Source organism: Bubalus kerabau, chromosome X (assembly GCF_029407905.1).
Source record: "Bubalus kerabau isolate K-KA32 ecotype Philippines breed swamp buffalo chromosome X, PCC_UOA_SB_1v2, whole genome shotgun sequence".
NCBI lineage: Eukaryota > Metazoa > Chordata > Mammalia > Artiodactyla > Bovidae > Bubalus > Bubalus kerabau.
In genome coordinates this window covers 17,838,938-17,865,369 of record NC_073647.1, presented here as the reverse complement: position 1 = coordinate 17,865,369, position 26,432 = coordinate 17,838,938, and the positions used below count along the sequence as shown (strand labels likewise).

General features: G+C 50.7%; 2 long non-coding RNA genes across 2 annotated transcripts; one reads left to right on the top strand and one right to left on the bottom strand.

Moving 5' to 3' along the window:
- Positions 1-2,446: 2,446 nt before the first annotated feature.
- Positions 2,447-10,063, bottom strand: LOC129639058 (uncharacterized). Its single transcript, XR_008708146.1, has 3 exons — positions 9,968-10,063; positions 5,953-6,066; positions 2,447-2,832 (listed from the first exon to the last, which is right to left on the bottom strand). It is a non-coding gene; the product is annotated as an uncharacterized LOC129639058 (long non-coding RNA).
- LOC129639057 (uncharacterized) lies at positions 5,999-15,000 on the top strand. Its single transcript, XR_008708145.1, has 3 exons — positions 5,999-6,339; positions 6,834-6,932; positions 14,847-15,000. It is a non-coding gene; the product is annotated as an uncharacterized LOC129639057 (long non-coding RNA).
- Positions 15,001-26,432: the final 11,432 nt, after the last annotated feature.

The window sequence follows — 26,432 nt, the reverse complement described above, 5'->3', positions numbered from 1 at the left end:
CTAGAGCTGAAAGCTGAGACTCTTCTTCCCACAATCAGCATTAGGACACCGGAGGAGGCAGAAGGATGGGTGCACCCATCACTCTTTCCTTCCAGCAGCCTTTCCATCACTCAGAAGGAGTTTGTTCTGGGTGTTGAGAGTACAGAGACGAACAAGACTTGTCTCCTATGGCACTTCCCTGGCTGTCCAGTGGCTAAGACTCCCCACTCCCATTGTAGGGGGCCTGGGTTTGATCCCTCGCCGGGGAACTAGATCCCACATGCCGCAACTAAGAGTTTGCAGGCTGCAACTAAAGATCCCACATGCCACAACTAAGACCTGCTGCAGCCAAATAAACAAGTAAATAAAATATTGCTTTAAAAAAGTAGGTGCATTCATAACACAAAATAAGACGTGTCTCCTGGTTCTCCCTGGCCATGTGATTTGTGAGGTCTTTTCCCCTTCAAATTGCTCCTCATTCAGTAGAACCCTAGCTTTCTAAGAGAAAATGTTGAGGGAAGAAGTTCCACCCAATCACTCCCTCCCTCTCTGTCTCTGAATCTCTTTCTCACACACACACACACACACACACACACACCCCCCTTCACTCAGGGCTACAAAAGCCTCAAGGCTAACCTGGCTGTGTCATGCTCCTCTATTAAGGAGAGAGCACTGAATAAATCAGATCCATGGGAGCAAAATGAAAATTCATAATGTGTAGTAACAATAATAGTAATCCCTCATATCTATATAGAACTTAGTAGTTTACAAAACACCTCCATCTTTATTCCTTTATTTGATCCTGTGTCTAGTCATCATCTTTCATATTCACCTCCTGATTTTGATCACTATCTACGATTGAAGCAAGACTAAGGCAGGGCTAAGAGTCCCTCTGCCCCTCACCTCCTTAGGTAATGAACCTGCTACCTGGTTTGTCTTTTTGCACCTTTTTCATTTTCTCTTCCCCCTTTCACTTGCTGTGTTGTCTGTAGAGCATGAAGTTGCCTATGACTCAGCTTCCCAGTCTCTTGGGAGCCTGGAACCCCATGGGAAAAGGCTGCTGATCAGTAGCCCCTCAAATTGGTCCACAAAGCCTTTGGCTCCTGCCAGGATGAGTGGGATGGGGAGGGGAGACTCTCTTCTTTGGTAGTTCCCAGATGAGCCCTAAACTACCTCAACGGACTGGGCAGCCTGGCCTGGGAGAGAAGGAGTAGTTTCCATAGAACAAGGAAAGGAGGATGCTGTGAGGTTTTCAGTAGGATGTAAAGGCAGGCTCTGAAGCTGAGAAGGCAGCCACTGAGTGCCGACATACAGAAGGAACCTGCTTCGTGCAGGAGAAGATGCTAGTGAAGGGGGAAGAAGAGCCCCCATTGCATCCACTGGGTTTTTAGGCCTTTTCTTTTTTAACCCTAATTAGTTCACTCACTCTCGTTCCCTCCCATGCTCCCATATTCCCTTCATTTCTCCAGTCTCTTCACTGACCCGGTTCTCCCTCCATTCTTCTCAGGCAGCCCCAATTCGCTGAGCTAAAAATGCCCTCAGTGAAAGCCCACTCCAGGTTGTTCTGAAGCTGTCCCAGCCACACATTCTGGCACTCTCCCATCCCTCTCTCTACGTGGTACTTAGCACATGGCTCTGGCCACACCAGTCACACCCTCCACCTGGCCAAGAGCCAGCCCCCGATGGGAATGCCCGAGAAACTAGGGAGGGATAGGGGGTATGCTCTGGTGATTTGCAGCAGTGGAGGATCAAAGCCTGTCCTCCCCTGGTAGGAGGGGTCAGGGCCGTCAGTCCTGGCGGTTGCAAGCAGGGGGCCCAAACAGCAGGAGAAAGCTGCTTTTAGCAAGTGGCCAGGTTTAAAAGGGACGATTGTGCCTAGTGGTTGCCATGCTGGGATGGGTACAGAGACCCACGATCTCCTCCCTTCAACCCTGGATGTGACCAGGAGTCAATTGAGGCTTCCAGCCTTGCCCAGCCTTGGAAACTCCCTTCCTTCAGGAAAGGAGATTCATTCCAGCCCAGGAGCCCCCGGCCGAGCCCTCTTCCAGCTCCTACCCTGACGTTTGGGCCCGGCCGAGTTAGCATTGTCGCTCCGGCAGTGGCAGCCAGTGCGGGGCGGGAGTGTGTAATTGCAACCACTTCCTGCCCCAGCTTGCCCTAGGGCTGGCCCCGCCCCTGAGGACAGTCGGGGCGGGGCCCAGGTACAGTGAAGGAGTCCGATTGGTGGGGGGCTGGGGGGAGCTGCCGAGGGGGGCGGCCCTCAGGGGAAATCAGCTGAGACTCATAAAGGCCCGAGGGGGGTGCGGGGGTGGGGGGACGCCCTCGGTTTGAGCCTGCCGCACGGAAAGGGCTGGGGCCTGGGGCATTCTATTGGCACAATCCGTCCCTGCAGAGAAGAATCCAGACAACAGTCCTTCTTGAACTAGTATACGACTAGCTCCAATATTAGCTTTATTCATGAGCACTGCTCTCTCTGAGCAAGTTAGGAGTGAGAAGAGGCAAGGGATGGGGGCTGCTGAAAAGACTTGGGTGGTACACAACACCTTGGTCTGCAAGAGTCTCTCCCTTCCTGGAGCTTCCAGGATTCTCTGGCTGCTGGCATCATCGTCTGTCGTCTGCGCAGGCCTCAGAACACCCATTGTGTGCAAAGTCTGTGCTACATCAGGTACCCTAGAGGTCCGAAAGAAGCAGAAAGCCATCTCCTTCCCCTCAGGGAACTGGACATTAGGGTGGCAGAGTGGGCAAAACGTGCCTTTGATAGTCAAAGATGTGCCATCCTCATGTATTAGCTGTGTGATCTTGGGCAGGTGCTTATCTTCTCTGAGCTTCAGTCTCCTGATGTGTCAGAGGAAGCTAGGGGTGGTGGTAAAGGTCAAATAAAACACACTTTGAAAGCTCTAAAGCACCCTACAAAGGCAAGGAAGGGATGCTTATGTTAAGTGGGGTGGAGGTGGGAGAGATGACCCTGATGGGGGGAAATGAATGGGCACCAACGATGAGGGCACAAGCTATCCACCGGAATGTTAAAGGAGCTTGCTGCAAAGGGGCTAGCAGAGGCAGGCGCCGGATGGGGTGGGTTAAGTCCTACCCGGGTTCCACTTGGAGGTGGGTCTGAGAGCAGAGCCCCCTAAGAAAAGGTGGGCAGGCAAGGTGGAGAAAAAGCCATAATTTCTCTCCTTTTGAAAAGGGCTTGCGATGGTCCTGGTTGCCTTAATCATGCCCATGTGAAGAGAGGCCAGCAGTGGGTGAGGAGTTTTGTCTGGGGGGAGGGGGTTGCCTGTCAGCCCTCGAAGGCAGCAGCTGGAAGCGCGCCGCTTGCTCGCATACCACGCCTGCAGCATGCACACGGCTCGCTGGAATGAGCCCGGAATGTCTCCTCTCCTCGCCCTCTGCAGACAGAGGAGAGCCGAGGGGAGCCAGGCACGCTAATGGCAGCTGCAGACCTGTAGGCTTTTCGGTCCCCTTGGAACTCTGGCGAGGGCTGCCTAGGCCCAGATGACCCCTGCCCTGCCTTCCTTGCTCAGCAGCTACACGGAGGTGGGGTCATCCTTGTTTGTTAGGTGGGTGTTGGGGGGAGGGTGTACCCGGGTATAGCTAGTGATGGCACGTGTTTCAGGGATGCACCCATGCTGTGCATGTCGTGTCTGCATACATACATGTATCATACATGTGCACGCTCCAAGTGGCATGAATGTGGGATTGCCATTTCTGCTCCTGTCTGACTTTGGACCTTCTCAGCTGTAAAATGAAGATACTTGTAGCAGAGCCTCTCAGAGGGCCCTTTCAGCTCAAATGTTCACTGTTTCTGCATGTAGGGCTGTGGCTGCTTAAAAAGTCAGGAAGGGCAGTGAAAAAAAATCAGCCAAACCAGTTGTGATGTTGGTTGCCGACACTTCAGATGTTTAGGTTTGAAGATTCAACTTTCAAAAGGCCAGTTACTTGGCATCATGTAACGTCTGTTCGTTTTCCAAGGAGTGGTCTTACACTAACACCCGGACTGTGGCATGATAGTGTTTGTCGATTTGGTCTGTGTTTACATGTATGTGAGTGTAACTATGGGTGCGGGTTTAAATTGCATCACAGAATATTAGATCCTGGAGGTCATCTAGTTGAATCCCTTCCATTTCTGGTTCATTTATTCAACAGCCTTTTTGTGAGCCAGGATCTGTGTGGGGAGCTGTAGAGATAAATAAGACATAGTTTCTGCCCTCCAGGAGCTCACAGTCTAGCAGGGGGGAGAAACATGTAAACAAATAGTTACAATACAATGTGATAATAGAGGTATAAATCCTACTCTATGGGAGCCCAGAGGAAAGACCAATTAATTCTGCCTGGAGGTGTCTGGGGCAGAAACTGCAGTGAAGTCTCACAATCATTCTACATCCAATGAGTTTTTACCTTCACTTCCAAAATATTCATCCTTGTTCTCCTAACCAGCCAGCTTTCTTCTCAGGAAATCTAGGAACTCCTAGTGAGCTGGGAGAAAGAAGTTCCCGGCGGGGAGCATAAGGCTACGAGAGGAGAAAGAGCACTGCGGGCCATTCTAATGGCCCATCTGCACAACCCGAATAGGATTGGCCAAGTGGCATGCTAGGGTCAGTACCGCCCACTGGGAGCTACTGTAACACATCCCTCTCAGCTCTAGGCCAGGGAGAGACTCAGGTGGGGATAGCTGAGTGAGGAGATGGGTCAAGGATGGGGACTGAGTGGGAGACCAAGGGCACTGAGACTCCAGCCTTTCTTGCCTGGCCAAAGCGGTGTGTGGATGGAGAGCGCCTTCAACAGGGCGTGCCCTTCGCCTTTTCTGCCTGAGGAATGGGGCTGCGCTAGGCATCCCGTCTCCCTGGCCCCAGGCGGCCCTGATGAACAGCAGTGCACGTTACTGAGATGGTTGCTAAGGATAACGGGGCAGCCTTAGTCGGTGCGGAGGGCAGATTAGAGAGAAGCTAACTGGCGGAGGGGAGGGGAAGACCGTAACCCTGGTTCCAACCTCTGCCCTACCTGCCCAAGAGATAGCTGCGGGAGGCTAATCTCCAGCCCTCAACCTCCACCCCACCTAGCGTCCTTCTCCCTCTCCGCGGGCAGAAGACAAACCACCCTCCGGGTCTACCCACCCACCCGCGGGGCGGGAGCACTCCCTCCCGCTCCCACCCTTGGATCCCTAAAGCCTGGAGATGCTATGGCAAAGGAACCCTGGGAGTGCGCCTTGAATGACCCCCAAACACATCTGGATTTTTGGAGTTCAGGCCAGCCCCCGAAACGGACCCCAGGGAAGTCGGCCAGAGGGAGGAGGCGGGGGAAGGGAGCGGCAGAGCCAAGCAAAGGGCCTGGTGTTTAGGACTCCCGGCCCCACGACTAGGACCGTCCCAAACTTCCTGTTTCTTCCGGCCGCTCTGACCCCGGGGCTGCAGCTCCGAGATAGCTCGGGGCCTGGAAGTGCATGCTGGGTAAGCGCAGACGGACAGAGTAGGCGAGCTGCTCGCTGTCGCTGTCGCTGTCGCCGCGGCGCAGGGCCGGTGTGGGCGCTCGCCCGCCTGCCTTCCCCGGCGGTCACGCTTTGCATGTGGGCTGGGCAGCGGGCAGGTGGCAGGGAGGCCCCCGCGCCCAGGGCTCTGGGAGGAGCCTGAGCCGGGGCGGGGGCGGAGGGGGAAGGGGAGGAGGCGGCCGGCGGGGCGGGGGTATGGGCCGGGAGTTTCTGCATTTTAAAGGGAAGCCGAGTCGGCAGCTTCGGAGGCCGAAGTTGCAGCCGGCCTCGCAGCGCCGAGTACGCGGACTCCTGGAGGGGCCGCGCTGCCGGCTCGGCCCCGGCCGGGCCCCGGGCTCTCGCGTCCCCTGAAGCCCTGGGGGGGGGGTGGGGGTCGCTTAGGACGAATAAAAGGAAGTCCTTCTTTACTCTACAAGGAGGAAATTTAACGGAACGGGTGACCCCCCCTCCCCGCCCCCGCAAGATGAGCCAGATTTATGGGCAAATACCTGACTCCAGAGAGAAACCCAGGCGATCCCAATCGTGGCAGGGTGACGGCAGGAAAGGACAACATTTTCCTCTGTGCCTGCATCCTCAGGCTAGACGGCATGAAGGGGGGGGTGCTGAAAGAGAAGACTGCTATCCTGAGGCGCCTTCTCCCCAGCAGCCCGTCTCCTCCCCGATGCTGCTACCTAGCTCCCGCTTCGAGACGCCAGGGCAGAGGAGGCGCCAGGGAAGGATGGTTAACTATGTAAAGATGAGAGTAACCCCTCCGCACCTGAACCATCGTTTGTGGCCAGACCCTCTGGATGCCATCGCATCTCCCACTCCCGTCACCTCTCAATAGTCCCCACTCTGGATCCGCCACAGATCTGCGTGGCACGTCGATGAAACTGGTAGTTATGCTCTCAGTCTGGAGTCGAGGTTGGATATAGGACGGGTCAAGGTGGGAGGTAGGACAAACAGGGGCCCACTTCACAGATTATTGCTCCCATTATGAAGATAAAGAAACTGAGGCAGCCCAGAGAGCTTAGACCTTTGCTGAACTCACACAAGGGATTAGTAATAGAGGTTAAAACACACCTTGGAGATGGGGAGCAGGGTTGATGTTTAAGACTCAGATTAGGCAACCAACAAATCTCTCCAGACTCCATGTCTCCCATAGCTGAGTGCTGCCTTAGCAATCCTCTCTTAACCTCTCTGATGGCACAACACACTTAGGGTTTCTTTGTTTGTTTGTTTTTTGTTTTTATCACGTTTCTGTCACCCATGCTATGCTGGACTATGAGTGTCTCAGTGACAGGGTCTTGATATGTATTATGTTATCTCAGTGCCTAATAAAGTGTTTGGCACATGGACATCATTCAATAAATGTTTCTTTCTTGAACAGTAGAAATCAGGAGTCCAGACTCCCAACTCTTTTCGAGTGAAAATGCTCTCTTATCTACCCATCTACCTACACACCTGGCTTAGAAGTACTCCTTAAGGGGTAAGATCTTTCTATTGTCATATACCCCTGATGCTGGAGTCTGCACTTAGAGGGGCTTTCAAAAGTAGACACAGAGGGTGGCTGGTTAGCTCACCTTGCCAGGGGCAGGGTCAAGCTGCCCAGTTACAAATCTGTTATGTATGTTCTGTACTCCGGTGCCCTTCTCCCGAACCAAAATATAGCAGGCAGTGCAAACATTTATGCAAATGAGCAAAGAGCCCTGCTGCTTTCAAAAATAAATGATGAAGCCCGTATCAGTAGTTGCAGTGTGTCTTGGCAGGGCTTGGAAGGGGCCCTGCCCGCCCCTTGCTAGTTCTCTCGGGAAGCCAGCACAGTGAGAAGCAGTGTCCCCTACCCCTGTAGTTTCCCCCTCCTTTCCAAAACTACAAACAGCCACAAACCACATGGCCCACAAGCAACAGAGATTTGTGGCCTTTGGAACCTCCCAGGGCAGGGGTCAGTCAGGAGGTCAAAGGGGGTGTAGGCATCACACAGTCCAGAGTCATTACTCTAATGCCCTCTGGGAGAGTTTCAAATCAATGGACCTATTTGTCCTCCCTCCAGGGAGGACTGGGGGTAGGGCAGTGGGGGTCCATTATTATGCCCACCCCCACCCCCCATAACACTGCCTCCATGAAGCTCACTCTAGGCCTGGTATCCTGCAGATCTCCCCACTACCAGAAAAAGCAGAAACCGGAAGTGGGACAATTTCTGTGGGGATGGGCAGACAGGATGCGTTCTTTGGATTCTAGGTTTAGGAATCTAGGAGTCTGGACTTTTATTTGGGAGTCTGTGGCATTTGAAACGGCAGTGCGGTGACCTATGGGCCACTGTTGACCCGCCACATTTTTGCAGCCAGCCAATTTCCAGCAGGATTGTGCCCTGGCCCATGATTATCCCTGTTCCTTCTGGGAGAGTTTTAGAATCACTCCCTGTGGGAAAGAGGTGAGATAGTACAGTGAATGGTTGAGGGCCTGAACTTGGGCGTTGGCCAGACCTGGATTCCAAACCCAGTTCTGCCACTAACCAGCTGTGTGGCCTCTTCAAGTTACCGTCTCTGAGCCATAGTTTCCTTATGTGTTAAACCAGGATAATAATAGTACCCACTATAGGAGACTGTTATTGGGTTAAATATGATATGTACTGGGCTTCCCCGGTAACTCAGAGAGTAAAGAATCCACCTGTAGTGTGGGAGACCTGGGTTCAATTCCTGGGTTGGGAAGATCCCCTGGGGGAGGGCCTGGTAACCCCCTCCAGTATTCTTGCTTGGAGAATCCTATGGACAGAGGAGCCTGATAGGCTACAATCCATGGGGCCAAAATGAGTTGGACACGACTGAGCGACTAAACACAGCACAACACATGATGTGTACTATGCACTTGGCAATTTCTTTTTTTAAACAAAAGTTATTTATTTTACTTTTGGCTGTGCTGGGTCTTGGTTGCTGTGCAGGCTTTTCTCTAGTTGTGGCACGTGGGCTCAGTCGTTACGGCTCGCAGGTTCTAGAGCACAGGATCAGTAGTTGTGGCACACAGGCTTAGTTACTATTCGACATGGGATCTTCCCAGACCAGGGATCGAACCCCTGTATCCTGCATTGGCATGGGGATTCTACCACTGAGCCACCAGGGGAGCCCTTGGCGCTTTCTTAAATGCTCAATAAGTTGTAGCTGTGGTGACCATTCTTATTTAGTGTTGTAAGTAAGTAATGTTCTGCCTGTTACCTATCAAACCTAGGGCATTTCTCAAGTCACTCCCTAAGATCCTGAAGAGATGGAGTTGCTCCAGGCACCCCTCCCTTTCCAGCATTTGGGTAATCATTATCAGGATTGACTTGGGATGTACCTAAGATGCTGCAAGGATGGCATTGGCCACAGGTAGTATCCTCTGAGGGAATTTAGATTTGTTGACTAAAATGGTTTTAAGTGGTCAGCTGGGGGCTCAGGGGAACTCTCCCTCCCTGGGCTCTAAAACACAGGCCCGTGGTATCTAGGGCCAGGCTAGTACCTCGGCTCTAGGCACCAGCTAAGTGTGTATTTACAATGAGGCAGCTTTGAAAATGTTTTGCCTGATTTACTTGATAACTTCGATCTTTAAATGGCCTTTGTTTAAAAATTTACCCTGGTGTGGAATGAGAGAGAATGAGAGAGAGTTCACTTTTAATTTCAAATTTTGGAGGCGGGCACTAATAGGCCGGGGAGCAGCGGCTCCCTCCGTGCTGGCCAAGATGGGCAGGGACACACAATCTGGTTCTGCCAGAAGTTCACGAATATGTAGCTCCAGCGCTGCTTTTGCAGGGCACTTTCATGACACTTTTGGATTCATCCTTTTTTTTTTTTTGGTGAGTTTGTACTGCAAAAGGGAGGGAGACTGAGTCCCACCAGCCTCTAGCTCCCTGAGGTTGGAGACCTTGTCATCATCCCCCATAGGACCAGGAGCCTTCCGACGGCGGGGTCCTAGTCTCCCCAGTTAGGCTGGCGGTTCCCCAGAGTGGGAACCGACAGCGCAGCCTCGGTCCTCGGAGCATCTTCCCCCACCGGCGTCCGGTGCCCTCGTTGGTATTCGAGGCGCCCGGAGGCTCAGCACCCGCGGCAGAGCAATTGGCGCGAACGAAGCCCGGAAAGGATGATGCCTCGGGGGCCCTAACTCCCCAGACCTCTGCTGGGGTTGGGAGGGGGGAGCTGCACGCCGCCCGCGGAGGGAGGGGCCACGTGGTGGGGAGCTGCAGAGGGGGCGCCCCCGGAGTCCGTCCAAGACCTTTTGTCTGTCCCCCGCGCAGAAGCCCCCTCCCCAAAGAGGGATGGCATCGGGGAAAGAGGGAGGCAAGGCGGTGGCGGGGTGGGGGGGAGGCGGGGGCGAGAGGGGAGGGGAGAGGAGAGGGAGGGAGCACCATGGGGGCTGGGAGAGGCTGGAGGGGTGGAGGGCCGGAGGCCGAGCCGAGAGGAGCGGCCGGAGCTGCCCCAGAAGGCGAGGAGGAAAAAGCGGAGGAAGGAAACCCATCCTGCCCCCAACCCCCGAGTGTCTCCTGTTACCAACCGAAAGGTGCTGCCTCAGGAAGAGGTGATCGGAGCCGTTGAGAGCAGTCGGTCACGTGAACCGAGCCGAGAGAGAGCGAGAGGGCTGGAGAGCCAGTGCGAGAGCGAGCCGACAGACAGACCGACCGACAGACAAAGAGCCCGAGAGGGAGGCCGGCGGGGACCGCGAGAGGAGGAGGAGCCGGAGGAAGGGCAGCGCGGCCCCGGGCCTCCCCCTCCCCTTCCCTCTCCTCCTCCGCAGCCTCAACTCTCCGGTCTCCCACTTGGGGAGCCCAGTGATCAAGGGAGGCAGCCCTTTATTCCCCTCGCTGTCTCACTCTGCCCGTGCAGCTGGGCTTGACGCTTCCCGTTCCCGGAGCGACAAAATCAGCTGTAACTGGGCCTGGTAAATACTCCTTTCTAGATTGCAAAATAAGGGCAACTCCCTGTTATCCGCAGGGGGGCTTCCCAGGGGATCTGGGAATCCGGAATCTGCTAGACCTCGGAGCTACCCCTGCTCCCCGGAAAGTCCGTTGGGACCCCGCGGGGTGGGCACTGTTGTCCATCGGCAACGAGAAAGGAGGCTTGGGTGAGGAATCCACTGGGCCAGGCACTGTACTGGGTCCAGGGGGTCGCTGAGATGGAGAAGGCTGTGCCCTCCCTTCTGGGAGCCTCCACTCTAGAAGGAGAGGAGCTCACAGTGGGACAGTCAGAGCTGACCCTGAAAGGGGCTCTACGAAGCGCTAGCAAAGAGCTAGAGGGAGTATAGAGGAAGAAGTGGCCGAGGAACTGCAAAGCTTCTTGGAGGAAGGATTTGAACATGGCCTTGAAGGCCAAGGAGGGGTTTGGGGGATGTAGGTACAGGTGGAGAAATTATTCTGAGGAGAAGGGCTGGAGCCAGGCTGGGTCCTTCTAGCAGGAACATGCACTGCTTCATAATTATAAAGGTAAATCTGCTGTTTTAAAACAAATTGGATTGTAAACATTGCTATTTTTCTTTATCTAATTGCAGGCCATACTGCTGGCCCCTTGTTCATGCTGATTACGGGGAATTGGCTGTAATTTTACAAAGTGCTACCAGTTCAATGAAAACTTTCCTCAGCCTGCTTTTTCCATCGGGGAAGCACGGGCTAGGAGGAAATTAAGTCAGTATCCTGTTCCCTGTCCCCCTGCCCCACAGGGCTCAGAGGTGGCCACCCACTGACAAGTCTGGACCAAGGGCACAGAGAGATTTGCCTTGGCCTGCCCTCACCTCTCACCGCCCACTGGGCCTCACCACTGGGCTCACTGGGCAGGGATTCCAGGTCCCTCTGAGCAGCTCTGACTTTCCTTGGCTATCCTGGGCCCTTCTTATTGGTATATTAAGCATGTAAATTCCTTTATCTTTTTTTTTAGCTTGCAAAATGCAGTCAACTCCCTGTTATTCTCAGGGTCTTCCAGGATGCTCTGAGATTTCAGTATCTCCCTGACCTTACACCCCTTCCCAGGTCCAGCCCGCTAGGAGCTGGGGCCTGAAAAATACAGGGGTGTTTTAGTGGAAGGAAAGACGAGGTAGCTACAAGCCTTGGGTGGCAGGCCCTGTACATGGAGTTTTCAGGATTAAGTATATCACTTGAGATATGTCTGACTGGGTTGCTCAAAGGGACCCAAGTCTCATAGGAAGGCTATGGTCCTAATGGCACCCTCCTCAACATTCTGGTGAAAAGGCTGTCCCTTCCCCAAGCACTTTGCAGACACAGGGCATTTACATCATCAGCATGATGAACTTTTTCATGACTGTTACTCATTTGTTCCTTCATTCAGTCCTTTATTCCACAAACATCTCTTCAGCATCTGTGTGCTCCTCTGTGTTCCGGGCTGGGGACCGAGTCCCTCCCCACCGGGAACTTCTGCTCTACTGACAGGGAGATCACAAATTCTGAGAACAGGAGAGAATGTGTCCCTTTGTTCCTGATCCAAGAAGGATTAATTAGTGGAAGAAAAGGACAGTTGGGGAAAGGTAGAAAGCACATGTTCTTTGTAAAAAAAAAAAATTGGAAAATAGAGAAAAGAAACATAACTTTTATTTTTAAAATACATTTGTTTATTTATTTATTTTTGGCTGTGCTAGGTCTTCCTTGCTACACGGGCTTTTCTCTGATTGCAGCGAATGGGCCTGTTCTCTGTGGTGTGAGCCTCTCATCGTGGTGGCTTCACTTGCCACAGAGCACAGGCTCTAGGGCGCATGGGCTGCAGCACGTGGGCTCAGTAGTTATGGCTCCTGGGCTCTGGAGTGCAGTACTTGTGGCACACGGGCTTAGTTGCTCTGTGGCATGTGGGAGCTTCCCAGACCAGGGATCGAACTGGTGTCTCCTGCATTGGCAGGCAGATTCTTTACCACTGAGCCACCAGGGAAGCCCAGAAACATAATTCTTAGCCAATAATTTTATCATACTCCTCCTCCTGAGCTGTATGGCATTGAGTCTCTGGGAGACTAAATTTTTTCACCTGTAAAGTAGGAGTAAATGCCTCACAGGGTTGTTGTGTAAAGACATGTGGTAATTTATCTAAGTAGAATGCCAAGCCCAGGCCTGATATTAATAGGTCCTTGCCTGTACCTAGTATTGTTTTTTAATATTCATTTTTATTTATGTATTTATTTGGCTGTGCTGGATCTTAGTTGTGGCATGCGGGATCTAATTTCCTGTGTGCTCGTGCTAAGTTGCTTCCGTCGGGTCTAACTCTTTGCACCTCTATGAAGTGTAGCCTGCCAGGCTCCTCTGTCCATGGGATTTTCCAGGCAAGAGTACTGGAGTGGGTTGCATTTCCTTCTCCAGGGGATCTTCCCGACCCAGGGATGGAACCTGGGTCTCCTGCACTGCAAGCGGATTCTTTACCACTGAGCCACCAGGGAAGTCCCATTGTTAAATAACTACCATCCAAAGACAGTTAACTGTGGTTAACATTTGGGTGCATTTTCTTCTAGGCTTTTTAAAAATTCATAGTTTTCCCACACAGTTAGTGATTCAACTCAATATACCACTTTATAGCTGGGCTTTTTTACTTTTACTTAAAATTATAAGAATTTCCTCGTGTTATTAAAAAAGTCCTTGTAAACATCATTTTAGTGGCCATGTAATAGCCCATTGTGTCGAGTCCTGTTGCTTTTTAAAAGCTATCAGGTTATGTGTCAATTATTTTCAATAAAGCTGGGAAAGAGAAAATAAAGAAAATAAATGAAAACTCCCAGGCCTACTGTCTCCTTTGTCCTTTACCCATGACCAGCCCAGCAACACTGTCTTTGCTGAAGACAATTAGGAACCACCTGTTTCCCACCCCTCACATTCAGATCTAGTTACTTCCTGTGACATGTATTGGTCCTTCCACAAGGGTTTGTCCTTCCATACACTCACACCCCACTCCAGTACTCTTGCCTGGAGAATCCCATGGACGGAGGAGCCTGGTGGGCTGTAGTCCATGGGGTTGCTAAGAGTCGGACATGACTGAGTGACTTCACTTTCACTTTTCACTTTCATGCATTGGAGAAGGAAATGGCAACCCAGTCCAGTGTTATTGCCTGGAGAATCCCAGGGATGGTAGAGCCTGGTGGGCTGCCGTCTATGGGGTCGCACAGAGTCGGACACAACTGAAGTGACTTAGCAGCAGCAGCAGCACACTCATTGGCAACCAGACATTCTCAGGCCTTGTGGTACCATGTTGTCAGTCAGCACAGTCTCTACCTCAGAGGACCCTATCTTCTTCCCCCTCACCACCTTTGCCTCCCCACTTGCAACTCTCTGGATGTCAGTTCCATTTTCACCCTTCCAGCCAAAGATGGCACCTTCACTGCATTACAACCTCAGTTTCAGGTTGTTTTGGGTTTTTTGCTTTTTTATTTTATTTATTTATTTATTTTCTGTGGCCACATGTTGCAGCTTGCAGGATCTCAGTTTCTTGACCAGGGATTGAAACCCAGTCACAGAAAGCCAGAATCCTAACCACTATGATACCAGGGAAGTCCCTACAACCTCAGGGTTGATGTCACCAAGAAAGTAGGCCAGGAGGCAAGCACTGTAGCCACTGGTCCCCTTCTCTCCTGGGCTGTGCTGGCATACAGTTATACAGAATAAGGAGCCAGTGGTTGGGGGGGGGAGTGTGGAATGGGGAGTTGGTGCTTGTTTTGGGCCATTTATTTTTTCATTAGGTAAGGCCCTCTAACCCCTCTGAGTTTCTCCAAATTGGGGGGCTGGAATCATCAAATTGATGACTTGCTGTGGGGAGACCTAAAGTCAGCAGACGTGTTTCTTAATGCAGTCCTCCAGCTTAAAAACAGGGACATTCTTAGATATCTAGAGTATTTAGTATAAAGCAGGCAGTCTGGGGTTCTAAAACAGGAGATTTCCCTTGGGGAGAAGAGAATGAAAAACTCTCTGGGGTTCTAGGAGAGACAAGGAGTTGTAGTCAATGAGAGAGTTTCAAGGGCAAGGGCTCACTCAGTGAAAAATCTCAGGCATTTCAAATCGGTGGGAAGAGAATGAATTATTTAACAAATGATTTGTGGATATCTGATTATTTCGGGGCGGGGAGTTACCACCTCATGCCATCTGCCAATGTAAATTTCATAGTTAATCGTAGTAGCCTGATGAGTCAGGTTCTTGGTTGCAAACCACATAATCTGATTCCAACTGGCTGAAGCAGGAAAGGAGTTTGTTGGAAGGCTGTTGGAAATCTCACTGTGACTATGTTAAAGAACCAGCCTCAGGAAAAGGGTAGGAAGCAGGTGAGGCAGGCTCAGTTGGGATCATGCCACAGGACAGGCTTGCTCAGGATGCTGTGACCACATGGTCTCCTCCAAGGCTTGCTGCTTTTCTGGATGTCTGGGTGCCGAAACCTCCAGGAATAATTGCTGTTCTCTTCTGCAGTGCTGTATGCTCAAGTTCCAAAGTCCAGGGGGAGAGAAGGCATCTGACTGGCAGATCCTGGGCTGCATCCCTGCTACCTAGCTGCCGGTGGGTAGAGAGACGGAATATCTCCCTTCATGTGTCTTAGAATTTGCTTCAAACCATCAGTGCTTGTATACTGAGCAACTAAAAAAAAATGTCCAAATACAGTTGCTGATGTTGCTTGAGCGTTATCAATTTGCTATACATATTCCCCTCACCATCTTTGCCTCTCCCCACTCCCTAACCTGCCCCCTAAGCCTGGGATGGGGGTTCTTTAAGGACTCTTTGGATGCCAGTCTCATTTCCATTCTTCCAGCCAGAGATGGCACTCTCGTTGCTCTACAAATTCTTTACATATACTTTTTCATTTAATCCTGAAAAAAACCACCCTGTAAGTTAGAAACTATTATTATCCTCATTTTATAGTGGAGGAAGGTGAATATGCCCTTGGTCACAGGGCTAGTAAGTTGATTTTGGTTCCAGCTCCATCTGACTTCTGAGTCAATGCTTGTACTACCCAGTCTGCTCCAGAGTGGAAAAGAATGGCAAACAATAAGACCATAAGAAACCTAGAAGAAAATAAGGGAATATTCTTCTGGTCTTGAGAATAAAAGTCTTTCTAGGCATAAAGATAAATGAAGATACAATAAAGATGTGAAAATATAGATTTTGTTATATGTGACATGTATGTAAAAATGTAAAACTTCTGTATTAAAAAACTAGTAACACCACAAGGGCTTCCCTCATAGCTCAGTCAGTAAAGAATCTGCCTGCAATGCAGGAGACATGGGTTCGATTCCTGGGTTGGGAAGATCCCCTGGATAAGGAAATGGCAACCTACTCCAGTATTCTTGCCTGGAGAATACCATGGACAGAGGAGCCTGGCAGGCTACAGTCCATGGGGTCACAAGAGTCAGATACAACTTACCAACACCACAAGCAAAATTAGAAGGCAAAGAATATTTACAATATATGACAAAGTTTAAGACTCTTTGGTGGAGAAGGAAATGGCAACCCACTCCAGTGTTTTTGCCTGTGAAATCCCACGGACAGAGGAGCCTGGCAGGCTACAGTCCATGGAGTCACAAGAGTCAGACACAACTGAGCAACTGAGCACAAGAATCTTTGGTGTATAAAGAAGTCTTACAAATCCACATGAAAAACACAAATACCTAGTTTGAAAACTAGGCAAAGGACATGGAGTGGCAATTTGCAAAACAAGAAATACCAATGGCCTATAAACTAGGAAAAATATTTAATATTGCTGAAGAAATGCAAATTCAAATTCAAATCCTGGTATATCAACACAGAATATTTCACCCATATAAATGTTTACATTTTATTTTAATAATATTTATTTAAATAATACACTGCTGGTAAGAGTCAAGGGAAGCATGTTTTAAAAATCTGCCTGATTGAAGGATAATTAGCTACAATTAATGTCCATTTAAATTGTGTAATTTATTGAGTTTTAGTATGTATCCTGACCCTGAAAGTCACTCAGTCATGTCCGACTCTTTGCAACCCCATGGACTGAACAGTCTGTGGAATTCTCTAGGCCAGAATCCTGGAGTGGGTAGCCTTTCTCTTCTCCAGGGGATCTTTCTAACCAAGGGATCGAATTCAGGTCTCCCGCATTGCAGGTGGTCTCTTTGCCAGCTGAGCCACTAGGGAATCCCAAGAATACTGGAGTGGGTAGCCTATTCCTTCTCCAGCAAATCTTCCTGACCCAGGAATTGAACTGGAGTCTCTTGCATTGCAGGTGGATTCTTTACCAACTGAGCTATCAGGGAAGCCCTATCAGTATATATAACTACCTATAAAACCAGTGCCACAATCAAGATACAAAACATATCCATTGCCCCCCAAATTTTGCTTTTTATAGTCCATCTCTTCCCATACCTTTCTCCCCTGCTTTATGTCACTATAGTTTTGTTTGTATTTCCTGGAATTTCACATAATTACATTCTACAGTATATAGTATTTTAGTCTGACTTCTCTCAGTCAGAATAAATGTTTTTGAAGTTCATCCACATTGTTACCTGTATTGGAATTTATTCCTTTGCATTGCTGAGTGGTATACCATTGTAATAAACATACCATTAAAAAATGATTCACCTGGTGATAGTTATTTGGGTTGTTTCCAGTTTGCAGTGACTGTGTTATTGTGAATAAAGCTTGTCTGAACATTCTGGTGGGAGCCTAAACTAGTAAACTCTTTTAATAGGTCAATATGGTTCTGTATGTCAAAATATTAAAAATACACCTACCAAAATTACATGATGTACAAGATTTGCTTCTAAATAATCTCCATTGGCAGGAAGAAATAAGTGAGGGTGTAGGTGAAAAAATATTGGTCATCACTTGATAATTATTGAAAAGGGAAGATGGGTACATGGGGTTTGTTAAACTATTTAACTTTTACACATGTTCCAGTCATAAATTTTAACATGCATACCTCTTGGTCCAGTTTTTGTAAAGTCACATATGCACAAAGAATGTTCATAAGAGATTATATTTATTTAATAGAAAAAGCTAAACAATCTATACACCTAACAAAAGAGTAGGTAAATAAATTATGGCACATTCACTGAACAGAATACTATGAAGTCTTTAAAAATCATGTTTTCAAAAAATATTTATGACATTGAAAAATATAATATACATTTTATATAAAAATATAGGTTACAGACCAATTGTATATAGCATGATTCCATTTTGTTTAAAATAAAATATATTATAAAATACAAAGACTGAAATGTTAGCAATGGTAGGCTATGTGGTAGGATTATGAATTTTTTTTATGATCTTTACAGTTTTCTGTATTTAAAAATTTCTACAATGAGATGTGATACTTTCATAAAGTTTTTTTTCCCCACCCCTCATAAAGTTTTTAATGGAAGAAAAATAGTATTTCATTTTTCTCTGGTATTTTGCATTCCTTCCAATTCTTTTCCCCTTCATTGTCTTATTTTTAACCCTACAAGATCAATGGTGGTGGTTTAGTTGCTAAGCTGTGTCCGACTCTTGCAACCCCATGGACTGTAGCCTGCCAGGCTCCTCTGTCTATGGGATTCTCCAGGCAAGAATGCTGAAGTGGGTTGCTATTTCCTTCTCCAGGGGATCTTCCCAACCCAGGAATTGAACCTGGGGCTCCTGCATTGTAGGTGGATTCTTTACCCACTGAGCTATGAGGGGGGCCCAGAAGATCGATAGAACAGCTTTTTAAAATACTCCCACAGGCTTGAAGTAGTACATTCTCAGAACTAGATGGAACCTTAGAGACTAAGACTGATCCCATTTAACTGAAGGTTAAAGAAGGGAAGTGGCTTGTTTAAGGCCAGCCACACAAAAAGTGGGTATCAGAACCAGGACTAGAAATCAAGCCTCCTGAGGCCAACTCTAGGGACTTTTCACTGCCTCCTCAAGGAAAGGATCCCAGTTAAACCCAGCTGCTGGCAGAGCAGGACTAGGCATTCTTTAACAGGAGGCTCTAAACAGGAGACACCTGCTCTGACTTCTAATGCTGGCCCTAATGCTGGCCGCAGACTGAACCCTCCCCCATTATTCCAGGCCTCAATGGACCTCCCAACTCCACACACTGACCAATCCCCATAGCCGTTGCCAGAGGCTAAATTAGGATCTGTGCTGCACGTAGAGACTTTTGTCCACTCCCATTTCCCAGTATACCAGATCCGTCTGATGGAAAGGTGGACAGGGGCAGAGTAGGGTTGAGTCCATAGAACATCCTCCTTTCAAGGGTCAAGGGCAGCACTTTCCACATAGACAATCAGGCAGGCACCTTTTCACTAGAAAGACAAGGGCAAGTCCAGGTCTCCAACAGAGGATACTCAGAGCCAGCGTTCTAACTGGGGGCAAGTCTGGATTCTCTTGAGACATCTCTCCTATCAGCCCTCGTGGTTCTTTGGGGCCCTCAGCCTGCTGGGATCAGTAGGGCCAGGCCTGGAGGCCCTCCTGGGGTCCCCGAGTTAGCTGAGGGAAGGGAATGGCCCAGTGTAGGGTGGTTCTTGAAAGGCCTTTGGGAACAGGGGTGGGGCGCCAGGCACAGGGAGTGTTGAGAGCTGCTGGAGGAGAGCCAGAAAAGATCGAGGGAAAAGATGCCACCCGTGACGCCCGGTTAAAGGAATTGGAGCGACAGGAAGGAATGGACCATCCTCTCTTCACCTTCATTCCCAGAAGCTCTGTCAGAACTCCTGTGTGCTGGGAACCCCAGCGGAGAGGACGGGGACTCCCTCAGGATTAAGGGGGGGGGCCTAAAGCTGAAAAGGAATTTCTCTTCCTGTGAGATAATTGGACTTGTCCTGTCTCCCTCGGCGCCTCAGTTCCCCCCTTCAGTAAGATAGAGCAGCAATAGCCTTCCTGGCCACACCTCCTTGGGGAGAGAAGTGAGAATGCATGAGAATCAGGTACAACATTGTGGAAGCATCTCTGGTTTCAGGCTCAGCACGGAGGGAGGGAGGCGTCACACGAAGAGAGTTACAGCCCATTTTGGTGCTTTTACTGACAGGTACTGCAAGGCTGGGCATTTAGCTCTGACCTTTTTTAAGACTAGGACATTCCTCACCACCTTCACTCTTAAATTTCCAGGGTTGTTTTAGGGAGAAAGGGAGGGGGCTCAAAACTTGCCTCTCTACCCTCCCTGGCCCGGTAGGGGGAACTTGCTCAAAGATGAAAGTGATCCCTCAGTGCTCAGCATCTTTCCAAGTGGAAAGAATTCCTTTGGTGGCATGAGGTGACCCTGTCTCTAAGTCTGTGGAACATTGTCCCAACCTTCCTTGCTTGGAGTTCCTGAGATCTGGAAAATGAGCTCTTTCTAGCTGTAATATTGTGTGTGTGTTGGGACAGTTTGGGGGGAGGAGGGGGAGAGGGGCAGGCGGAGTAGATAAAGGGGAGGGAAATGGGAAGTGATGTTGCAGGTATTAACCTGCCCAATAGATTTTGTTTCCCCTCTCACAAATGCTTAAGGAAAAAAAGACCCTCAAAGCCAGAGAGTAGCTTCAGGGTGAATTTTCTGTGTTTAAGGCTTTTCAGACCCAGGTAGCCCTCTGCCCACCAGAGCAAATGAAAGATAAGAGTGAAAAAATAAAAAGAAGAGGTCAAGGTAAACATGTGACTCTCCTTTTTACCTCATGATCTTTGTAGAAAGGATGCCAGTGGCAGCAAAGCTAGAAGCCTAAATGACAACGTGGAGGAAGCAAGGACCAAGGGAAGAAAAAGGAAGCTGACCACATGTCTTTCTTGAAAGACTTTCCTTTACTTCTCTCTAGCCAAAACTGTGAGCTCAAGGGACTTACAGTGTGGGCAAGGAAACAGATGATAAGAAACAACTAGAGAACTAGGCATGAGAGCAGAGCATCAAGATTTAGCAAAAATTGAAAAAAAAAAAAACAAATCAGACTGGATGAAAAAGCTGAGAGATAGTCAGAATCAGGGGAGACTTCTGGGAAGAAGTGAGTCTTGAACCCTGACTTGGAGAATTCAGGTATGGAAAGAGGTGGGGAGGGTATCTCTGACTACAGGAACAGGAGGAATCTGAATCTGCGTGTAGTGGGAGATCAAGGAAACAAAGTATTTCCCTTTTGAGAACACAAAGCTCCAGGAGATGGTGCGGGAGGCTCTCCCAATTTCCTCAACACCTGGAACACAAACACTGCTGAGGCCTCTGCCCCCTCTTCCCTCCATGCTTGCAGGGCTAAGGGGTAATCTATAAGGTAAGGATATTGATCCCACAGACAAAAATCAGTGCAATTATTTTACAATCTTACTGTGAATGTGCAGGTCACTGTGTGGGTGTGCATGCTTGTGTGCATGCACATGTGTGTGCGCTACTCTACAAGGACACACACATGTCTTGTATTCTGTGAAGCTGAAGCAGAGCAGGTGGCAGTCTGTCTGGCACTCTGAGGCAGGCTGCACAGCATAGCGAGCAGGGCACAGGACTTGGATTAGAATCTCGGCTCTGCCGTTGTCCATCTGAGGGAACTGGTTAAGTCTCTTCACCTCTCTGAGTCTCATGGCCTCACCTGTAAAATCAGGATAACAGTACCTGCCCCATAATGGGAGGGTGAAATGAGATCAACCGTAGAGCACATGGCTCATGTGAAAGTCGCTCAGTCGTGTCCGACTCTTTGCCACCCTATAGACTATACAATCCATAGAATTCTCCAGGCCAGAATACTGGAATGGGTAGCCTTTCCCTTCTCCAGGGGATCTTCCCGACCCAGGGATCAAACCCAGGTCTCCTGCATTACAGGAGGATTCTTTACCAGCTGAGCCATAAGGAAAGCCCGATTCATAACCTGGCTCATAACAGGTGCTCAAGCATGGACAACTTTCTATATTAGTTACCCACTCCCCCAGCCTGCATCACCCCTGGGAACCTGTTCTGGAAGCCTCAATGCCCCTACTTCCCACCCACCAAGTCCCAGCTCCTTTGCTGAAAGAGCTGTTCAAGGCAGTACTAGGCACTGTTTGAGTGGGATGGGGGATACAAACATGAAGCAGGCAAAATCTTGATAGCTGTGGGAACTAGGTGATGGGGGTTCAGTGTACAATCCAGTCCTTTCTAGGGAATTGAAAAGTTTGAAACCCAAACAAAGTATATAATGAGGCAGAAGCAGTCCTTGTCCACAAGAAGGTTACATCCATCCCATATTTACAGCAAGCCAGCAACTCACTTGTACACCTGCCCAGCAGAATGTGCAAGGAGGCCCTTGAAGAGAGACTGCTGAGTGCTGGGCTTCACCTGAGACACCTTTCAGAGGTGAGCAGCTTTCCGGAGCTGGAGCTGGGGTGTGGGGGGATGGGGGTTGGAGGGACAGTTGGGCTCCTCCTTGGAACAAGGAAATTTGATTTGCAGAGAACAGGGTTGGAGGGGGGCGCTGGTTACAGGGGTCCAGAGTCAGAGAACAGTTGCCAACAGTGTGGACTCTGGCACAGATCTGACTAGTGTGCTCTGAGAACTGTAGTCCAGTTGGGTGTGGCTAGAGGGACAACACATTAACCCCTTAGTGCTCAATAAACAGTTGTGGAGAAGGCTTAATTGATCAGGTTAATCTGCTTTTGGCTAGTGAAGTGCCCAGCCTGGAGGGGGCCTATTTCAGGGCTCCAGCTGGGAGCTGTGGATGAAGGAGCATGGAGCTTGAGGAATAACATGGTTGCTTGGGTGTGGGAGGTACTCCAGGTGTAGAACTGGAGAGGATAGGGCCTGGTGGAGTTGGGTGGGTCTGCTTGGGGCCCAGAGTTCAAGGTAGAATTTATAAGAAGGCTAAACAGAGCATCATGGACAATGAAGGGTAAAATACGTCTCCTGCCCAGGCCACCTCAGCCTGTTGCAGGCCCAGAAATCCCCTGCCATCTGTCTGCATTTTTTTCTAGGCACCTTGAGGCTTTGTTTTCCAAATTAAAGAGGTTCCTACAGAAACTCCAAGACTTGGGGAGGGAGTGGCATGTTAAACCACTACTAGCTTAACTCCTTACCTGTGCAGAGAGAGAGCATGTTCTAAAGCAGTACTTCCCAACCTTTCAAATTGAGAGCAAGATTCTCCTGGAACAGAAAGGGACAAAGGGAGATGGGCTGTCAGTGGAGCTGGCAGGTGAAGAGGGAGACTATTTGGCTGAGGACAGACTTCCTTGGCAGGTGACAGGGAAGACAGCAGGCTTCAAAAGGAGAGGCTGGGGCAAGAAGCAAAGGCCACCAACTTTGACCGGGCCACAGTTATTTCTCCTGAGGATCTTGTGGTCCCCCCCACCCCTTTTGTCCTCACCCTGGCCCCTGTCAGTACTGTGGTCCCCACCTGTCTTGACACACAACAGGAAGAAGGCAACCAAGAACAGCCTAGAATACTCTCTACGGGATGGGTCTCGTTGGCTGGGGAAGGATGCCCAGGACACTACGAGGCTGGTCTCCACTTGGAAAGGCCAGCATAACTCAAGTCTCTTAGTCAGGTGCCAGGACAGAAGGCCCTAGAATCCAGCAACCATGAAACAGGGCAGTGATCATTAAGGACTGACGCTAATCCCAAGTTAAAGAGATAGCCTTAAGAAGTTATAATTAATTAACCAACAGCATGCCTTTGCCAGCTGTATCTGGGAGGTTATGGGGACACCAGGGGTCCAAGCTCACCTTTCATGGCTATTATCTAGCAACCATAAGTCATTTCTTTTTCATCTTCACTGCTACCACTTTTGGAGTGGATACCATGTGCTAGGTACTTTATTGTTAACGGTAACAGCTAACAGGCATTGAGCACTTAATGGTGTGGCAGGCTCAGAACTTGACTTGTATTATCTCAGTTCATCCCCACAACAGTCCTGTGATACAGATACTGTACTGGTCCCCATTTTACAGAATGGAACACAGAAATTCAGAGAGGTTTAGCAACTTGACTCATTGAAGGCCACACAGTTAACAACTGGAAGAGACAGGATTCAAACTCAGGTCTAATGGGCTCCAAAACCACATAGTGTGTGCTTTAGCAGCCTGCTCCACAGTCCCCAGCATGCTTTGCTTCTGACTGGTGATGCCTTCTCCCAATTAGTAGATTAGTCATGTGTTGACACTTGTAGTCTCGGTCTAATGGCTTGTTTATTTAACTGATGGATGCTGCTCCCCATTTGAGGCCATTAGCATTTAAACAAAACAAAACTCTTGAGCCTGGCAAAGTGACACTGTGTTTACTGTTTTTCTTCCAGTGTTAATTGTGGGTATTTTCCAAATATGTATTTTGGTGTGCTAACGGTCCCTAAAGAGAACTTTGGAACACTGTAGTAATCTCCTCATGTATAGCTCCAGCCCCACTTTCCTTAATCTCCTTGGTGAGGGGGACAAATGGTCCAGGGGGCCAGTCTTGACTAGGATAGGGAAGAGAGATGGTGACTGTTCCATTGTCAAGAGTTAGGGGGCAGAGAGACTGGGCTGGGCTAGCAACTCTGTCCTTGGGGGCTAAGCCCTGGAGCAGCCCCCCTCCACAGCTGGGTAGGGAATTTCGTATTTCTTTCCAGGACAATAAGAACATTTGTGCCAAGGCAGAGGAGGAGGCCGGGCGCTCCGAGGCATCTCTGTCCGACTCTCTTGACACTGTCCAATTGTTACTGCTTGAGTTTCTGCTTGGATCGCTGACCGTGTCCATTTAGAGCAGGCTGGCTCGGGTAAAGACAGTGTAGGGCTGAGGAAGGACAGAGAGAACCTGTTGGACTGTGGGCAGGGGTGTGAGGTGGGCAGGGAACTGGACTAACTCTAAAGTGACCACATTACAAATAAGCTACTGCCAAGTACAGGGTGAATCTAGCATCCTTAAATGAGAGGAAGGAGCACTTCCACTGTCCCTCCTCCCCTGGGGTTGACTGCTGTTTGTCCTGTTTGTTTGTAGCTTCCTTCCTCTGACACAGTGGGGTTCTGTTTGACCTTGGGGTAAATGGATGAAGAGCTATAGGTTTGATCCTTATATGGGACAGTTAGCTTCACACTGAGGAAAAAAACTGGCTACCTCCCTCCTCCCAACTCCATCTGCAAACGGATGGGAGTTAAACTGGGAATTTTGTGGTTCTCTGTAAACCCATTCTCAGTTTTGGAAAGGCACATCACCCAATGTGTTCTGATAACAAGTGTAGCAGTGTCTGGTCCTAGGAAGTCAGCCTGGGACTGGGAATGAACTAAGGCCGCTCCTTATTTTCTTCTTACTCAGGCATCCAACTCTGGAACTGGGAGTTCTCAGGACTAGGAGGAGGTAGGCATCTGCCTCCTGCATAATTAACTACACCAGTCTCAAAAAACGTTGATGGCCCATCTCTCTGGGCATCATGCTGTGCCTGGCACGAGTTAGTAATCTGGACCCGGTCCTGTCCCTCCCGAGTTTACAACCTTAAGTCACACGATAATGACAGATCCCAAATGCGGGCAGTTAACAAATACATCCACTTGTCCGTCGATCACAAGGGATCCATTGAAGGAGCCACAGACATAAACAGGGCCCCCTTCAAAGAGCTTCCAGTCTAGTGGGTAAATAGGTAAGACTGAGTGGGGAGTGGGGTGGGGGGAGAGGTTCAGGCGAGGAAACGCCTTCAACTTGGGCATCGCAGGATAGAATTTTTTTTAAGTGCCCATTGGCCTGTAGTTGGGTTTTCTCTTCTCTTGAGCCGCGTCTCCCGTCCCGACTGAGATTTAATTTCAGTGCTCCACGCGAGTGGGGTGGATACAAAAGGCTAGAGACAACATCGCTCTACGCCGCGAGGTGGGCAGCCCGGGACTGGGAGGCGGGGGCCGAGGCGATCGTCGTGGGCTCGCCCTTTCTCCTTGGGTGGCCGGGGAGTGTCACTGGCCCTTGCCTCTCAGAGCTTTACGGTCCCCTGCTAAGGTCCCTCAGGGTATTTTCGGGACAGTCCCCCTCCCACTTCATCCCGCTCGCCGCCGAGTCCCCGCTGTGCGCGTTGAAGGGACAGGTTTGAGGCGGGAGCCGGGAGGAAGCTCCGGGTAAAATCATCCCGGTTGGTCAGGTCGCAGCGTGTCCCTGCGGCGCACTGGCCAGGCCCCGGTTGCGGGAGACACCGCGGCCCACCGGGTCCCTCAAACACTTCCGACGGGCGCCTGCGTCCCGGGCGGCCGCCGGGGGCCGGGCTGGGTGGGTGGGGGAGCGACCTGGCCTGGGTTCGCGCTCCCGAGCGGTGCGCCCGCCCGCGAGGTGCCCGTGGCCGCGGGACGCCGAGGCTCCCCCGAGGGCAGGCTGCGCGCCTCTCGGGTCGGGCCACCGCAGGGCCGCCCGGGCCAAGTGGGCCGGAGGGAGTGCGTGTGTGTGGGGGGGGAACTGCGCTGGAGCGCGAGCCGCTGGCCCGGGAAGGGTGGGTCGGGGAGCCGCGGCGGCGGCGGCGGCGGCGGGAGGAGCGAGCCGGGAACCCGGGAGGTCGGCCGGGCTGGCGGGCCCGGAGCCGCGGGGGGGAGGGCGGAGCGCCGAGGGCGGAGATGGGGCCGCGGGAGAGAGGGGGCCGGCGGGGCGCGGCCAGGGGGCGGGACGCCGGGACCCGGGGAAGATAAGAGCGTGCTCGCGGGGAGCGAGGGCGGGAGTGAGGGAGGGGCGGGGGACTTAGAGACCAAAGAGGAGACAAAAGGACGGGGTGGGTGGGAGGGGCGTGGACAAGCGGGGGTAGGGGAGGGGCGCCGGGGGACGCCTCGGAGGGAGGGGTACGTGTGTACGGGTGGTGGGGGGGGCTGAGGAGGGAGGGACTTAGCGAGGGACGTGAAGGGACAACATAAGAAGGGAGCGCGGGGTACGGAGAAAGGCGGGGTGGGCCTGGAGTGCTCCACCACGCTGGCCACGAAGGGGAGGGGAAGCCGCGAAGGGGAGGCCGCTGGGAGGAAGGGCCACACACAGGGAGGGGGATCCTGGGGAAGGACAGTCCGCGAGGAAGGCGGGCCGGGGCTTCGGCGGGCTTGGGAGGGGAAGGGTGAGCAGACGCGGGGAGAGAGTGCTGCAAGAACCCGAGGGTGGAGGCGGATGGGCGTGTGTGGAGCGCTGAGGGCAGCGATTTAACGCTCCCGATCGGGATGAC